Here is a 15,164-nt window from a genome sequence, read left to right on the forward strand (position 1 = left end):
GTGAATTAAATTTATAGGAAATAAAATAAAATAAAAAGGATGCAAATAATAAAATGATGAAATGATTCGCGAATCCGCTCTGAAGTCGCGTTCTGACTCAAATGATTCGCGAAACCCGCTCTGAAGTCCCGATCTGACTCGACTCAAATGATTCGCGGGCCCGCTCTGAAGTCGCGATCTGACTCAAATGATTCGCGAACCCAATCTGAAGTCCCGATCTGACTCCAATTACTCAAATGATTCGCGAACCCGCTCTGAAGTCCCGATCTGACTCAAATGATTCGCGGGCCCGCTCTGAAGTCCCGATCTGACTCAAATGATTCGCGAACCCGATCTGAAGTCCCGATCTGACTCAAATGATTCGCGGGCCCGCTCTGAAGTCGTGATCTTATAATAATTAACTTGGTCCCTTCAGCTAAACACCTTGGATTGGAAATGACAATAAAGATTCATCAATACATTTCGAAACCTTATCTTGATATTTCTCGAAAATGCAAACACATCAGACAATAAAAAACAGATGATGTATCTATTTTTTTTTAACCAAAATGCTAAATGGGAACAGCATTTGCGATCGTTTGAAAAATTATTGTCTTATCTACGTAAATGTATATAAATGCTTCCAAACTGCACAAAAGAATAACCTAATTATAAATTACTCACCATATTATCCTGAAAATACTAATTATATTTGTTTTGAATATATATATATTTATTTTTTAATTTTTTTAATTTTAATTTTTTTTAGACAAAAAAAATATCGAGGCAAAACTTGGGAAGCCCGCGGCCATGACGTAGATCTCCAGCGACGGCGCAGCAGGAAACAGACGTCTGTTGAGCCAAAATGGCAACCGTGGTCCTACTGTCTGGAGTGGGTTAGCATGAAACCTATCCGATTAAACGTATTATGACACTGTTCGGCTTTTATTAGTCAGATTAATCCTTTTTATCATTAAAAAGAGTCCGTCTAAACAAGCGGAGACGCGTTCAGCTGCTGTGAGGTAAAGTAAACCTGCTATTTATCTAAAGTGAAAGTCAAGTGCAGCGATTAGCCGCTGCAGATCAGATAAATCGCATTAAAATAAGTCATTATTGTTTACATTTTCGCTTTAATCTGTTTGAATCTTGATGTATGTGTCGTCAGTCTTAAATGCCTCTGATTGAGGTTTATTTCCATCATGCAGCTGAAGTGACAAGGCAGATCTCATAATTTGACTGATATGAACCCTGTGTTATTGATTATTATTGATCGATACTAATATCTGATCAGTCACGTGTAATACGATTAATTCTGCTATGAAAGAAGATCAATATTACAAATGTGCACTAAAATATACAAGTATGTCATTTGAATGGGTGTTAGGTATTAATAAAAGCAGCCTAGTTTTTTTCCCCCAAATACAGTTAATTATCTAGGATCAGTGTGTTTCATTAATTTCGTTTTAAACATGTAATTCTGTTGTGTTTGGTCTTGCATCACTTCCTCCTGAGTAGAGGAGAGATGTTCCTCTTTTCCTCCTGGACTGAACCAGCACTGAATTAAGAAACACTCTACTCTGGGTTAATTGTGTTTGCTTTGAAAGACAGGTTCTCTCTCACTGTGTGTGTGTGTGTGTGTGTGTGTCTTTGTGTGTGTATCTCTCACTGTGTGTGTGTGTGTGTCTTTGTGTGTGTATCTCTCTGTGTGTGTGTGTGTGTGTGTGTGTGTGTGTGTGTGTCTCTCTCTGTCTGTTTGTCTGTTCCTGCGTCTCTCTCTGTGTGTTTCTTTGTGTGTGTGTGTGTGTGTGTGTGTGTCTGTCTCTGTCTGTTTGTCTGCGTCTGTGTCTCTCTCTCTCTCTCTCTCTGTGTGTGTGTGTGTGTGTGTGTGCGCGTGCAGGAGGAGATGGCGGGCCGTAGAGTCGAGTGTTTGTGGAAGCGTCACGTTATGGAGCAGCTGAAACAGAGAGACAGAGTTCAGCGTCAGGCCTTCGAGGAGATCATACACCAGTGTAAGATACATGCATCTTTATTTAGTTATTTTATGTTTTTAGTTTGTTATTGTTGTGTGAGATAAGATTATGTATTAGTAGTAGTAATATTAGTAAATTTGTAAATTGAAGTCTTCCTCCAATATGTTTTCTCTGATGACCTAAATGCAAAATACCAAATATAATATAATAATAACACATTCTTTGACATTATTCTCCTGTTAATACACAATTCCTCTATTTCTCGTTGTCTCCAGATAACCGGTTGTTGGAGAAGTCTGATCTTCAGGTTGTTTTTTCTGAACATCTCCATACTGAGAAATATGAGCAGCAGAACCGACACGACCTCAGGTGCTCATGGGAAAACTTTCTCCATCACTTCTGACTCAAACCACGGAATATAGAGCTCTGTGCCTGAAATATTGAGTTTAGTGACATCTTTTCTTATCCGTGTTAACGCAAAAAAAAAAAAAAGGAGATAGCATGTTAAGAGAAGAGCATTGTGTGAAGAGGGAACCAATGATGAATTATGGCATAGTGAATACAAAACATAACATGATGTGTGTGTGTGTGTGTAGTCCGGTCCTCGAGGGCGGTCGCAGTGATTCCCTGCAGCAGGAAATGGCTCAGATGAGAATTAAACATCAAGAGGAGCTGACGGAGCTGCACAAGAAACGAGGAGAGGTGAACACCAGCTCTGCTAAGCCACAGCACTCACACATTTACTCACACATCAGCCTCTTCAGCATTCAGAAGCATGACCCTTCCAAGATTTACATTCATCAGAGTGTTTAGATCAACTTCCAAAAACAATAATAGCATTACAATCAGTCATAATCTTTCGTCACAATTAGAAATTTCCTCTGTCTGGCATTTTTTTTGTCATTTAATCGTTTTTGTAAAAGCAGATTTAGGCAAGTATTTAATTTTATATATATATATATATATATAATAAAATGAAAAGTCTTTATTTTAAAAACAAATCTGTTAGGATATACTGAAACCAGAAGCATTTAAAAAATGCTTGAAATAAAATAAACTTTAATAAAAAAAAAATAAAAAAAAGATTTTTGTATAGTTTACCTTGAAGTACTAATAAAAAATAAGATTTTTTTTTAAACGCTAGTAAAATGACAGAACTGCTAAAACTTTAACCAGAAATAATTATTTTAATATTTCAAAATATTGACAACTGTTATTTAAGTATTGTTTATGTGCTATTATAATATACTCTACTGGTTTGAATTAGGTTTTAATTATATATTTTAAGTTTATTTATTTTTTAAAGAATTCTGTTATGTGCTTTTGTCATAATTACTCTTTTTTTTATATTTAGCTTTATACGTATTTATTTAAAACAAAAAGTCATAAAAATGACAAAAACAAGACTATTAACTTGATTAATTAAATTTAAAACATAAGATCTAAAAATCAAAAAGTTTATTCAAAATATAAACAGCAACTATAGTAGTATCTGAATAATGTTGCCAATGAAAATCTCCTGTCTTTGTGTTTGTGCAGTTGGCCCAGAGCGTGATTGAACTAAACAACCAGATTCAGCAGAAAGACAAAGAGATCCAGAGTAATGAAGCCAAGTGAGTTCAGTGTGTGTGTGTGTGTGTGTGTGCGTGTGTGTCTCCAGTGTGTGAATGTTTCATGTTTCTCGTGTGTGTGTTGTCAGGATGCAGGACTATCAGCAGCAGATCTCTCATCTAGAAGGAGAATGTCGCGATCTGCGCAACTCTCTGGCCGATCTGGAACGAGCCAATCAGACGCTTCGAGACGAGTACGATGCCCTGCAGATCACGTTCAGCGCCCTGGAAGGAGAAACTACGGAAAACCACAGAGGACAATCAGGAGCTGGTGACACGCTGGATGGCCGAGAAAGCACAGGAAGCCAACAAACTGAACGCTGAGAACGAGAAGGACTCCAGGTCAGCTTGATATTGCTCTGTTTGTGTCAATACAACACTCTTTCTCTTGCATCAGCTTTAACTTATGAACAACAGAAGCTCATCGTGTCTGTAAACGGCCCATATATGGGCATCGTTAACGGCTCATTTGTGTGTGAGCCTAACACTCCCCATCTTGCTGATTGAGTCTCCATGCAGAAATTAGCTCATTATAATCCTGATTGGTTGTTTGAAACGGTCTGAGAGGTTGATTAGAGTTTAATTGTGTGTAAACTGTTTAATTGATTGATGTGGTTGCAGGCGAAGACAGGCGAAGCTTCAGAAGGAGCTGGCGGACGCAGCGAAGGAACCTCTTCCAATAGAGCCGTGAGTTTTCTTGAGGTTTGAGATGATCAAGGCTTTTTAATTCAGGGTCTGTTGGTGGAAAACCTGGCAATTTTAACCTTTTGATTTACAATGATGGAAATTTCTGTCATAAAAGTATAGTGTTATTTTAGTGTCGTTTTATATGTTATTCAGTTTTAGTTCTTTCAGTTTTAAATGTAACTTTTTGTAGTACTTTAAGTTAGTTTACAAAGCCACATTTTCTTATTTTAAATTGGGTGTTTTTCCAGTTTTTTATTTATTTTTTTTTATTTATTTTTTTTAGTGCATTTTAATTTTACGATTTAACTTTTTGTTTTTAGAGTAACATTAGATTTTATTTTAGCCTTTTCAATTATAAAAATTTCTAAAAACCTGGCATAATTTTCTCTTCTATCTTTTTTTTTTTTTTTTTTTTTTTTTTTTTTTTTTTTTTTTTGGTGGGGGGTAGTTTTTATAGCTGTTTGGAGTCATGTTCAATTATTGTGAAATCTCACTGGGTGCTGTTTTCTGGCTGGTCTAGAGATGATGACATTGAGGTTCTCCCAGAGGATGCTGGGAAGGGAGCGGGTGGAGCAGGTGAAACGTCACCGAGCAGACCGAGGAGTCGAACACCCAGGTAAACACACACACCGTTACAGACGTCACCACACGTGCTCTTTTCTAAATGCAGTAGCTAACGTTGTGTGTGTTTCTCAGCAGACGAGTGTCTCAGCCTCTTCCTCCTGCTGCCGGACTCCTGGACTCCATCTCTAATATCTTCATGTACGTCTCAGTCTGTGTGTGTGGACACAAGGTTCCTTTCATCTTAATTTTGTGCACAACTTGTCTAGAACGTCTCCAGGTCATATTTAAGCTCAGAATCTTAAGAAAACCCCTCACTGATGCAGAACACTTATCCTAAGATGTGCATCTTGTGTGTGTGTGTGTGTGTGTGTGTGTGTGTCTCTCATTCTACACTCTCTCTGTGTCTGCAGCTTGTCTGATTCTGTCCAACCTGGTTTCGTCCCATCTGACTCCAGGTGATGCACACTGGTGTGTGTGTGTGTGTGTGTGTATGAAGTGAATCTGTGCTGATATGAACCCAGAAGCATGCTAACAGAATTATGTCAGTAAATCTGGCTAGAAATCCTGGATTGGTTTTTTGCCCTCTCAGCACACCTGTGTGAGAGCCTGTAGAACCAGGAAATATTGAATTGTCTCGCTAAACCTTGTTTCGATGTAAATGTTTGATCTTTGAGTTGGCGTCTTGCAGGTAAGTGGATCTTTGAGCTTCTTTGCTTCAAGTGAAGAGGTGACGTTATCTCTTGGTTCAGTTCGAGGCTGCATGTGTTGTATATTTGAGCGGAGAAACATCATCTGTTGTGCATCAGAGGTGGCCAAGCTTTAATTCGGGTGGCTCTGGTCACCCATGAGCACCACGTAGCTACGCCCCTGATTGTGGGTAACTGCTCTGAACACTTCCTGTTCCTCGTGTGTGTGATGGCCTGCAGGATGCTACTCTCTTTTTGGATAGTTGTGTGATCATTGCAGACTGCCTGTTGCTCTGTGTGTAGTTGTGTGTTAATTTTGGCTGGGTGGGTGGTTTGCCCGCTGAAATGGTCATCTGGTATGCATTGCTATGTATTTTGTTTTGCATTCACTAATTGAGCAAATTATTAGCACACTTCAGTAATTATATTTATATAAGGCTTTCAGTGTGACCCAATGTGGTCTTAAGCTAAAAAAATTGCATCGCAAACATGGAGACAAACCCTTTTTGTTAAATAAAACGTGCATGTATTTGCATTTAAAAATTGCAATTAATATATAATGCACAGTTATCAATATTTGAAGTTGATAAAAAAAAAAAAGGCGCATTTTGGTTTTAGGACAAATTTGAAATGTTGCTCCACCTCAAATTTTGATGTGTTTTTATTTATAGAAAGTTGGATGGATATAGAAAGTTTTATTGCATTTTACAAGAATTGTCTTTTTTTTTTTTTTTTCTTTCACTTATACAATAACATTTTAAAAGTCGCTTAAACTATATGTAGCTATGCTTTATTTTTAATGACTCAATTTAATTGCAATTTACTTAGTAGGTTTTTTTTTAAAGCACATTATCAAAATATGGACATTTCTGCTTTTTGTCATTTAAATTTTACATGCATAATTTATAAAAAAATAAAATAAAGAATTGACTTTTTTTAAATTGCCTTTATTTTTTGGTTTGTATTTTGCACATTATTAATATAAAATTTCTTAACCTTCATCCAACCACATTTTTGTGTCGACGATGAGTTTTTCATTTCTCAAATGTTGCCATGCTAAAACCAATGTCACAGTTTCAGTCATGCACGTCTGAATGCTTCAGTCCATGAATGACCCTCTTTATGAAGCTGGCCTGTTTTGCAAGAAACCGTTAGCTCCTCCATAACGAGTTCAGCTCAGTCCGGTGACCCATGCACTTTCTCTCCCTCAGAAGACGTCGCTCTGTGAACTCGTTCGGTTCGTCTCCAGAAAGTGCAGAGGTGCCGTCGGCCTGCACTGATGTCAGAGTTCCCTCCACTGCGCTGCACGTCTTCGTGAGTGTTACATATAACATTTTCCTTTCTTTTTTTTTTACTAGTTATCATTACTTACACACAAAGGATGTAGCGGTTTTAATTTCTCATATTTAGTTTTTAGTCTCCAGCAAGTTAGGATTTGATGAATTGCATGGGAGTCAGTGGGAGTCAATTTGACCCACAACACAAAACCCAGATTGTAAACGAGCCTGAAACCATGTTTAATTGAAGTCTCTAAAAGCAGAACCCGTAATGTATTTGTGTGTAGGATGCTCACGATGGAGAAGTGAACGCCGTGAGGTTCAGTCCTGGTTCCCGTCTGCTTGCCACGGGAGGAATGGACCGCAGGGTGAAGCTCTGGGAGGTCGTTTCTGGTACGGTATATCTATATCATGCACCGTTTCAGCAGGGTTCAAAGGTCAGTGATGAGATGTAAAAGGTCCGAAGCCTTCGTCTCCGTCCAGTCCTTCTGTTCCTCCCAGCAGCCTCTCTTCATCTTTCTCCGGCTTGCTCTAGTCGTGCATCGCTGGTTCGGTGTGGCCGCTGATATTATGGATGCCTCTGCTGTATATTTAAAGTCTTCTAGAGAGTAAGACGACTTGAAAACAGCCGTGTCAAACAGTAACCTCACACACAGGAGGGCCGGACTGAAGGAGAACGTCTGACAGGCTCATGATCTCAAGTTTTCAAGCTGAGACCTTCAGTCGTTTCAAAGAGGAAATTGACCAAGTTGTGCTTTATGCCAGCTCCGTTTCACAAGAAACCACAATTTCTGTGTCCTCCTGAAACAAATACGCAGTAGATGTTCAGGTGTGTCTTATGTGTGTCTGGTTTGAGGAAGACTTTATTTGTTTCTCCAGGGCGATGTGAACCTAAAGGTGCGCTGACGGGCAGTAATGCTGGAATCACCAGTATAGAGTTTGACAGTGCGGTGAGTTATTCTGTCTACATTACAATACGTAAACTTTAAATGAGGATGCAGTTACTAATAAGAGAGTAAGTCAGATAGTCTTAACCTAGAGTCCTATGATTTTTGGGATGCAGAAACCAGAAGGATTTAAGGGAACCCACTATTTACTGCATAAAAGTGAAGGAATTTGGTGTAGATTCATGTCCAGTTTTTATTATTTTTATGAATGAGTGTTCAAGCATTTCATTTAATTTGGTAAGAGTTTGTGTGTGTATTTAACATTTTATGTTTTTTACTAAAAACCAGCGACCAAGTTTGGTTTCAGCTTAATTATGCCAGAAAGTTCACTAAAGTTATTTTATTTTAAATTAAACATTATTCGGTTACCTTTTTTAAGGTGTCCTTGTTGCAGAGTAATTATGCATTGAAGAACTGAGTAGTATTAATTAACTGCATGTGTTTACTGTATGGTTTGGCTTAGTGTTGCTTGCACTATGCATAATTTATTATAATAGTAAATAGCTGTAGCGGAATTTATTATAATGGTAACAAGGACACCTTAAAATCAAGTGTTACCCAATATTCTCTTAATGGATAAGGGCTTTTTAAGTTTTCCCCTGATTTTACATTTTTAGTTTTTTTTTTTTTTTTTTTTTATTCAGTTGACTAGACATGGCTTGATTTCTTAATTTTTGTATCTCTAAAACAGAGCACAGAAAACAAATGGAAAACTGAATTTTGGAAATAATAAAAAGTATTTCATGGGGCCCTAGTAACCTCAGTAATTGACAATTTTATATATCTTTTATTTATGAATTTATTTTGTCATGGTTCATATATGGATGACCTCAAAGATATGATGGATATGAACTAAAAAGCCACAAATCCTTAAATTATTTGAGGTAGAAAGTCTGGCTATATCATGAACTACATGTAATGCACATCTTCCCAAATGTCCACCAGTGAAGAGTGTGTGTGTGTGTGTGTTCCTGTGGTGACTGACTGCAGTGTGTTTGTGCTCCGCAGGGCTCGTCTCTGTTGGCTGCGTCGAATGATTTTGCCAGCAGAATCTGGACGGTGGATGACTTCAGACTGCGGGTGAGGATTTCACTGAAGACACAGCCGTGCATGCACGAGTAGTTTAGTCTAAATGCACACTTTGCTGGAAATGTTATGACGGTTTAAAGTCACTGACCATCTCTTATTCATAGATTTAATTATTGATGGTTTTAGTCTTTAAATGCATAAGTTATCACATTTTACTAATTGCATGCATACAAGGTTTCTATGTTGGCTCCGAGGTCAGTGATGTGATGTAAAAGGGCTGATGTCCAGGTCTCCTCGTCCCTCCCAGCCAGCTCTTCTAATGCTCCCAGCATGCTCTAGTTGTGCAGCCCTGGTCTGATGTGGCGGCTGATATAATGGATGTTTCTGCTGAATAAGAGTCTCTTTAGAGAATCCAGTGAGACTCTGACAGAAACGTCCCACAGAAACACAAACCTAGAGGAGGGCCAGACTGAAGGAGCCTGGTCAGCTGATCTCAAAAATCATACTGAGACCTGAATCTGTGTTCAACTCCATCTCATTTACTGCTAGAAATGACTGGCCTCAGTTGCATGTGCATTAAATGAATTGTCTTCTTTATTTGTCAAGCACACCCTCACAGGACACAGCGGGAAGGTTTTATCCGCTCGGTTTCTCCTCGATAACACTCGGATTGTCTCTGGCAGCTACGATCGAACGCTCAAGCTCTGGGATTTACGCAGCAAAGTCTGTAAGAGACTCCAGTGCATGAATGAGATGCTCAATGGGGCTTGTAAAAGATCTTTGTACATTTCTGAGTGTCAAACTAAATATTAATGTTAGTGCTTAATTGAATTGTTTTTTTTTTTTTTTAAATATATATTTAGCTTTTCAACTTTCCAACAGGTGTTAACTTTAAACGCAACATGATTTTTAATCATTAAAAAAATCAAATTTGAGGAATGCTAGTTCATTTAATATTACATAGAATTAGGAATGTCAATGGTTAATTGGTGATCGAGCAGGACGGATACAAGCTTAATTAATTCTTACAACAAAATGAATTCATTCCAACAAATTATTAATTTGTTGTTGTCTGGAAAACCCATGATTTATTTAAAATCAGGGAACGAATTCTTAATTAATGGACAGAAAATGTTTTACCCGGGTAAGAGATACAAAAACGGTGATTTAAAAGTGTGTGACAAAATAAACGTGAAATTTGAAGGTGAGACAGTGAAGTCTTAGGGAAATATGGAAATATAAAAAAATCTGCTTATGGTTTTAAATGTTTCAGAATGACTCCAAAAGCATGGTCATGGTGTAACATAACTGCTAATATTATTTCTCTTCTAAACAAAGCTTTGTGTTTTAAAATGCATCATTGAGCACCGTGAAACCATTAAAAAAAAGTTGCGTTCAGCAGTTCCCATCACAGGATAGGAATGGGTGTAATGAACCCAAACATGACTACGGCGGGTACCCCTCATTTGAATTAACATTATTAGTTCATTTTTCCACCTTAAAGCTGCACTAGGGAACTCTGGTAAAAATATCTTTTTTACATATTTATTAAACCTGTCATTATGTCCTGACAGTAGAATATGAGACAGATAATCTGTGAATAAATCAAGCTCCTCTGGCTCCTCCCAGTGTCCTATTGCCATTTGCAGAAAGTCATGCGCTCCCGGTAAAAAACAACCAATCAGAGCTGCGGTCCGTAACTTTGTTTGTGTTCAAAATGTAGAAAAATGTATATAATAAGTGAGTACACCATGAATCCATTTTCCAAACCGTGTTTTTAGCTTGTCCTGAATCACTAGGGTACATCTATAATAAGTGTTTATATTCGGACTATTTTAGGAGTACCACGGCGGAGTAACCCAGTACCTTTGTGATTCTTCATAGACATAAACAGAGAGAAGTAGTTCCGGCTACGATGTTCCTCCGCAAGACGCAAGCAGTTCTGTTTATTAACCGCTAGAGCGTCAAAAGTTACCGACTGCAACTTTAATGCATCAGAATTTCAAATGAAAATTTTAAAGTTACTACATATTAAAATATTAATTATTTACCTTTTTTGTTTAATGTAGCTGTATTTTAATAACATTTTAAATATTACTTTATTTAATTTTATTTTAAGAGTTTAAAGTTTTTTTTTTTTTTTCTTTTTTTTTTTTTTTACTGATTTCAACTTTCAATGCATTTTCTAGTAAGATGTTAAATGACAAATTATTCATTTTAATTCAAATAAGTCATATTTAAGTTCCTATTGCATCAAGATTAGGTTTTAATATCTCCTATAATAAAACAATCAGTCAGCCGTCCTTGAACGATAATGTCTTTAAGAATTCTCTTAAAAAAAAAAAAAATCTTTCTACTCAAAATCTTTTGACTGGTAGTGTGTATAATATTAAATAACTACAATAACATTTACGTATTTATCATGTTATTTCTCAGAATTTAATAAAAGTTGCTTTTAAGCATCTCAACCTACTAAGCCTGCTAAATCAAACTCTTTCTCAGGCATGAAGACGGTGTTTGCTGGCTCTAGCTGTAATGACATCGTCTGCACGGAGCAGTGTGTGATGAGCGGACACTTCGATAAGAAAGTTCGTTTCTGGGACATCAGGTGAGTCCGGATTTGTCTGAGTTGGGTTGCACTGCTCCAGTTCTTCCGTCTCCGATCACTAATGTTTGTGGTGTTTAGGTCTGAGAGTATCGTTCATGAGCTGGAGCTGCTGGGACGTGTCACGTCTCTGGACCTCAATCACGACCGGACCGAGCTGCTGAGCTGCTCTCGTGACGATCTGGTGAAGATCATCGACCTGCGCTGTAATGCAGTGCGACAGACGTTTAAGTGCGTGGCTCACACTTTCACTTTATCATGCATTCAACTTGAAATGCACTGGTTTCTAATAAAAATGCTCGTGTTTGTATTACTCCTGTGCTTCTGCAGTGCTCAAGGTTTCAAGTGTGGTTCAGACTTCACCAGGGTCACGTTCAGGTGAGAGCAACAGTGCATTTTTATTTTTTTGACATGCAAATAAAGTTTGCAAAAAAGGAACAAACTGAGAGCGGCTGATAACTGCAATCGGAAGAGAACTAGATCAAATTTACCGTCCCTCCCATAGACTCTGTCTTTGAAACACCCTCGCATTTATGTTTATTTTTATTAAACATCAGTTTTATGAAAAGGATCCATTGCTTTTATTTTACTTTTAAAGATTCAAATCCACAAGCTTTTACTTTTGATGATGTCACAGTTGCATTTAAATAAGTTTCATCAGCTGAAGCCTCATTAATCACCAGACTGCATCGGTTGCGCTCCTTTCTGATCCGTGTGTGTGTTTTCAGTCCTGATGGGAGTTACGTAGCGGCGGGTTCTGCAGACGGTGTTCTGTACATCTGGAACGTTCTAACGGGGAAACTAGACAAAACCCTTGATAAGGGTCACAGGTGAGCAGGGCGCAGAATGAGCTGTGGTTGTGATGTAAAAGATGATGTCCTCTATATACTGCTTATCAATCTGAGTCCGATTGATGAAGAGGATCATGCTTTTGGGTTTATTACGGTGTAAATGGGGGAAACCATAAGTGCAGTGCATTGTGGGATACAATCACTTTTCAGGTTGTATACTGCACATTTTAGCAGGTGATCTGGGTATTATTACATGTACACAGCGAATTCACATACTGTGTCTCTGTGAGTCAAAAAGATCTTCGTTTTCTGGGATCCTTCACCCAAAAATGAGCATTCAGTCACTTGTCTCTTTAAAGTCATCAAATCATGGCATTAAGTGTTGCATGCACTTGAGCATTTTTTATTTTTTTTGGTACAAATCTAAAGTCTTTGATCAAAATTAATTTTGCTTGAGCTAGAAATTGAAGGTAGGAAGTTTTGTTTTGAGAAACTGAACAAAATGAAGTTTGAAGTTTTAAAAGCAAAATGCTTTTAAAACGTAAACCAATATCTGTCGGTGGGGACTGAGAACTAGTTTTACTTTGAATTAAATTGATCTCCGAGCTTGTTGGAAGAACTTTTGTTCAGTTTTAATCCTTAATTCACTCAATTTCTCAGTCTCCTTGTGCAGTTTTTTTTTTTTAACATTGTGTATATGCATAAATCAAAATGTACCAGTTTATGAACCATTTGCCAGTGCAATTCTATAAACGGTCTTTCTGTCCTGTTTGTAGTTCTGCCATAAATTCGGTGTCCTGGTCTCCGTCGGGCACGTTTGTGGCCAGCGTTGAGAAAGGCAGCAAGGCCGTGCTTTGGTCTGACATGTGACTCCACAGCGACTGGATGAAATAGACTGAAGACGGAAGGAAAGTCCCACTGGCCTCTTGAACTACCTTTCCCACAATGCCATCTGTTTGGCTATGGGTGTACGAGTGCTGCCTGCCTGTATGATCGCACAGCACCGTACACGTACATATTTATATCAGCTTTCATGTACTGTCCGTCTCTCACACACTCGATGTGAGATGGAAATTACACCGGGGACTCGTACGGTTTGTTTTAACATGGCTTTAAATAGTGTTTACTGTCAGAGTTTATGCTTTTGCCTTTATACATAAACAGGCCATTAAGGTGTGTGTGTGTGTGTGTGTGTGTGTGTGTGTGTGTGTGTGTGTGTGTGTGTGTGTTTTGAATGCTGCTCTATGGATGGCACTGGTTAATATTTTTCCTAGAGTTCTGGAAATCCCACATCTCCCCATGAATAAAACGCATGTATGTATTGAGCAGGAACCCAATTTTATTTTGGATTAATCTCACATTAATAATTATAATTAATCATTTTGTGATATTAACACGAATTGAACCCTCTTTTTTTATATTGCAGTGCAACAATGTCATTGTTGTGAATGGAAAAATTAGTTGGCGGTAAAAATAATCCTTTAAATGAAGTGTTTTATTAAAATCTGCATATATTAAAGCCAGTACAACTGCCATTTAAGTTATAACTTTTATTTTGATTTAAATTTATTTGATATTTCTTTCCATAAAGTAATTTCGAACGGCATCCATAATAAAAAATGTTGCTGGCAAATGTGATAAAAAAAATAATAATAAAATGCCCACGTGTTAAAATCTAAAGGTAAAAAGTTATTTCGCCATATAGAAAGTTTTCCAAAAACAGCCTTTAGTTTCTTTATGCAAAATGTAATTTATTTTTAATTTTGGGGTGAAATATCATTTAAACTTTTTGAGAGCTTTACCCGTCGACAGTCAGGAGAAATCCGCTTATTAATAGGTGTCTGTTCAGTAGAGAAAATAATTTATAAAGCCATAGTTCAGCTAGACACCATATTTAATTTTGCACAAATGAAAATGAGACTGTCAATTATTTTGGCCAATCACTGCACTCTTTGTCCTAAGCCCCTCCCCCTGGATCCAGGATGAGCATGTATGTGTGATGCTGAATGAATGCAGTAAGATAAGTGTGTTTTAGTGAAGAAAGCGATGCTCTGTTCTTTATTTTTATTTAATCCGCTGCACACAAGCTCATATCCTAACACTGTTTTCTCTGAGCATGAAGTCTGTTTCAAATACTGTATCAAACTCTACGCAGACACCCTTCTTGAGCTGTTTTGCACAGGAAAACTAATGCACTTTTGATTCATCCTGATGCAAGCAGCACATCCGGTGATGCTCGCACTTAAACAAAAAGACTGCAATGCACCATCATACTCATCCAAATACTAGAACTGGTGTTTAAGATCCTCGTGTCCCCTCGGAATCAACGCTGCAGTCTGTCGAGGTGCCTAACAAGTGCACTTGGTTTCAGATTTTGAGTGGAGGGGACTGCACTCTTTACAGATGACTTATGGGTGTGGCTGTTTAGCCCCACCCCTTTGATGCATTTGTGGGTGTGGCTGTTTAGCCCCACCCTCTCTGATGCGTTTGTGGGTGGGGTTAAGAGTGGGAGCCGGCTTAAACGGACTGTGGAAGATAATTGTTGCTGATGTATATGAGGTTTCTGTATATGTCTGCTTAAAGTTTGCACACCATAAAATGAATGGGACGTTACTTTACTGCATCTTTGTCTTTTTTAAACTGGAAAGCTGTGCATGAGTGACACATTTATCTTTTCTTAGCATCCTCAGAGACCTCTGTGTAAATGAGATGAGAACGATAAGAGGGTCTTTTCTCTGGGTGTATAATCCCAGGAGCTGACATCAGCTCTCAGACTGCTGAGATTGACAACACGCTCTTAAATCGCAGGCCACAGACACCTGCTGATGATCTTTCTTTAATCACCCGCAAACATGCATTATGTAATGGTTCGTTCCAATCCTGTGTTCTGATTGGTCCGTGCAGTGTACTGGTAAGAGACCAGCTAATAACCTTAGTTGACACCACTAGATCTAGTAAAAGATGCGGCACATCGGAATGATTCAAGGGTTAATGTTTTTTTTTATCATTTTCAGGGACA

General features: G+C 38.0%; 2 non-coding genes and 1 pseudogene across 2 annotated transcripts; all 3 read left to right on the forward strand.

Annotated features, from left to right (window-relative positions):
• The first annotated feature begins 819 nt into the window (after positions 1-819).
• Positions 820-14,758, forward strand: LOC113114627 (autophagy-related protein 16-1-like; annotated as a pseudogene).
• LOC113115597 (small Cajal body-specific RNA 6) lies at positions 7,210-7,491 on the forward strand. Its single transcript, XR_003293919.1, has one exon.
• On the forward strand, positions 9,003-9,262 carry LOC113115598 (small Cajal body-specific RNA 6). Its single transcript, XR_003293920.1, has one exon.
• Positions 14,759-15,164: the final 406 nt, after the last annotated feature.

The sequence above is a fragment of the Carassius auratus genome, chromosome 15, assembly GCF_003368295.1.
Source record: "Carassius auratus strain Wakin chromosome 15, ASM336829v1, whole genome shotgun sequence".
In the NCBI taxonomy this organism is placed as follows: domain Eukaryota; kingdom Metazoa; phylum Chordata; class Actinopteri; order Cypriniformes; family Cyprinidae; genus Carassius; species Carassius auratus.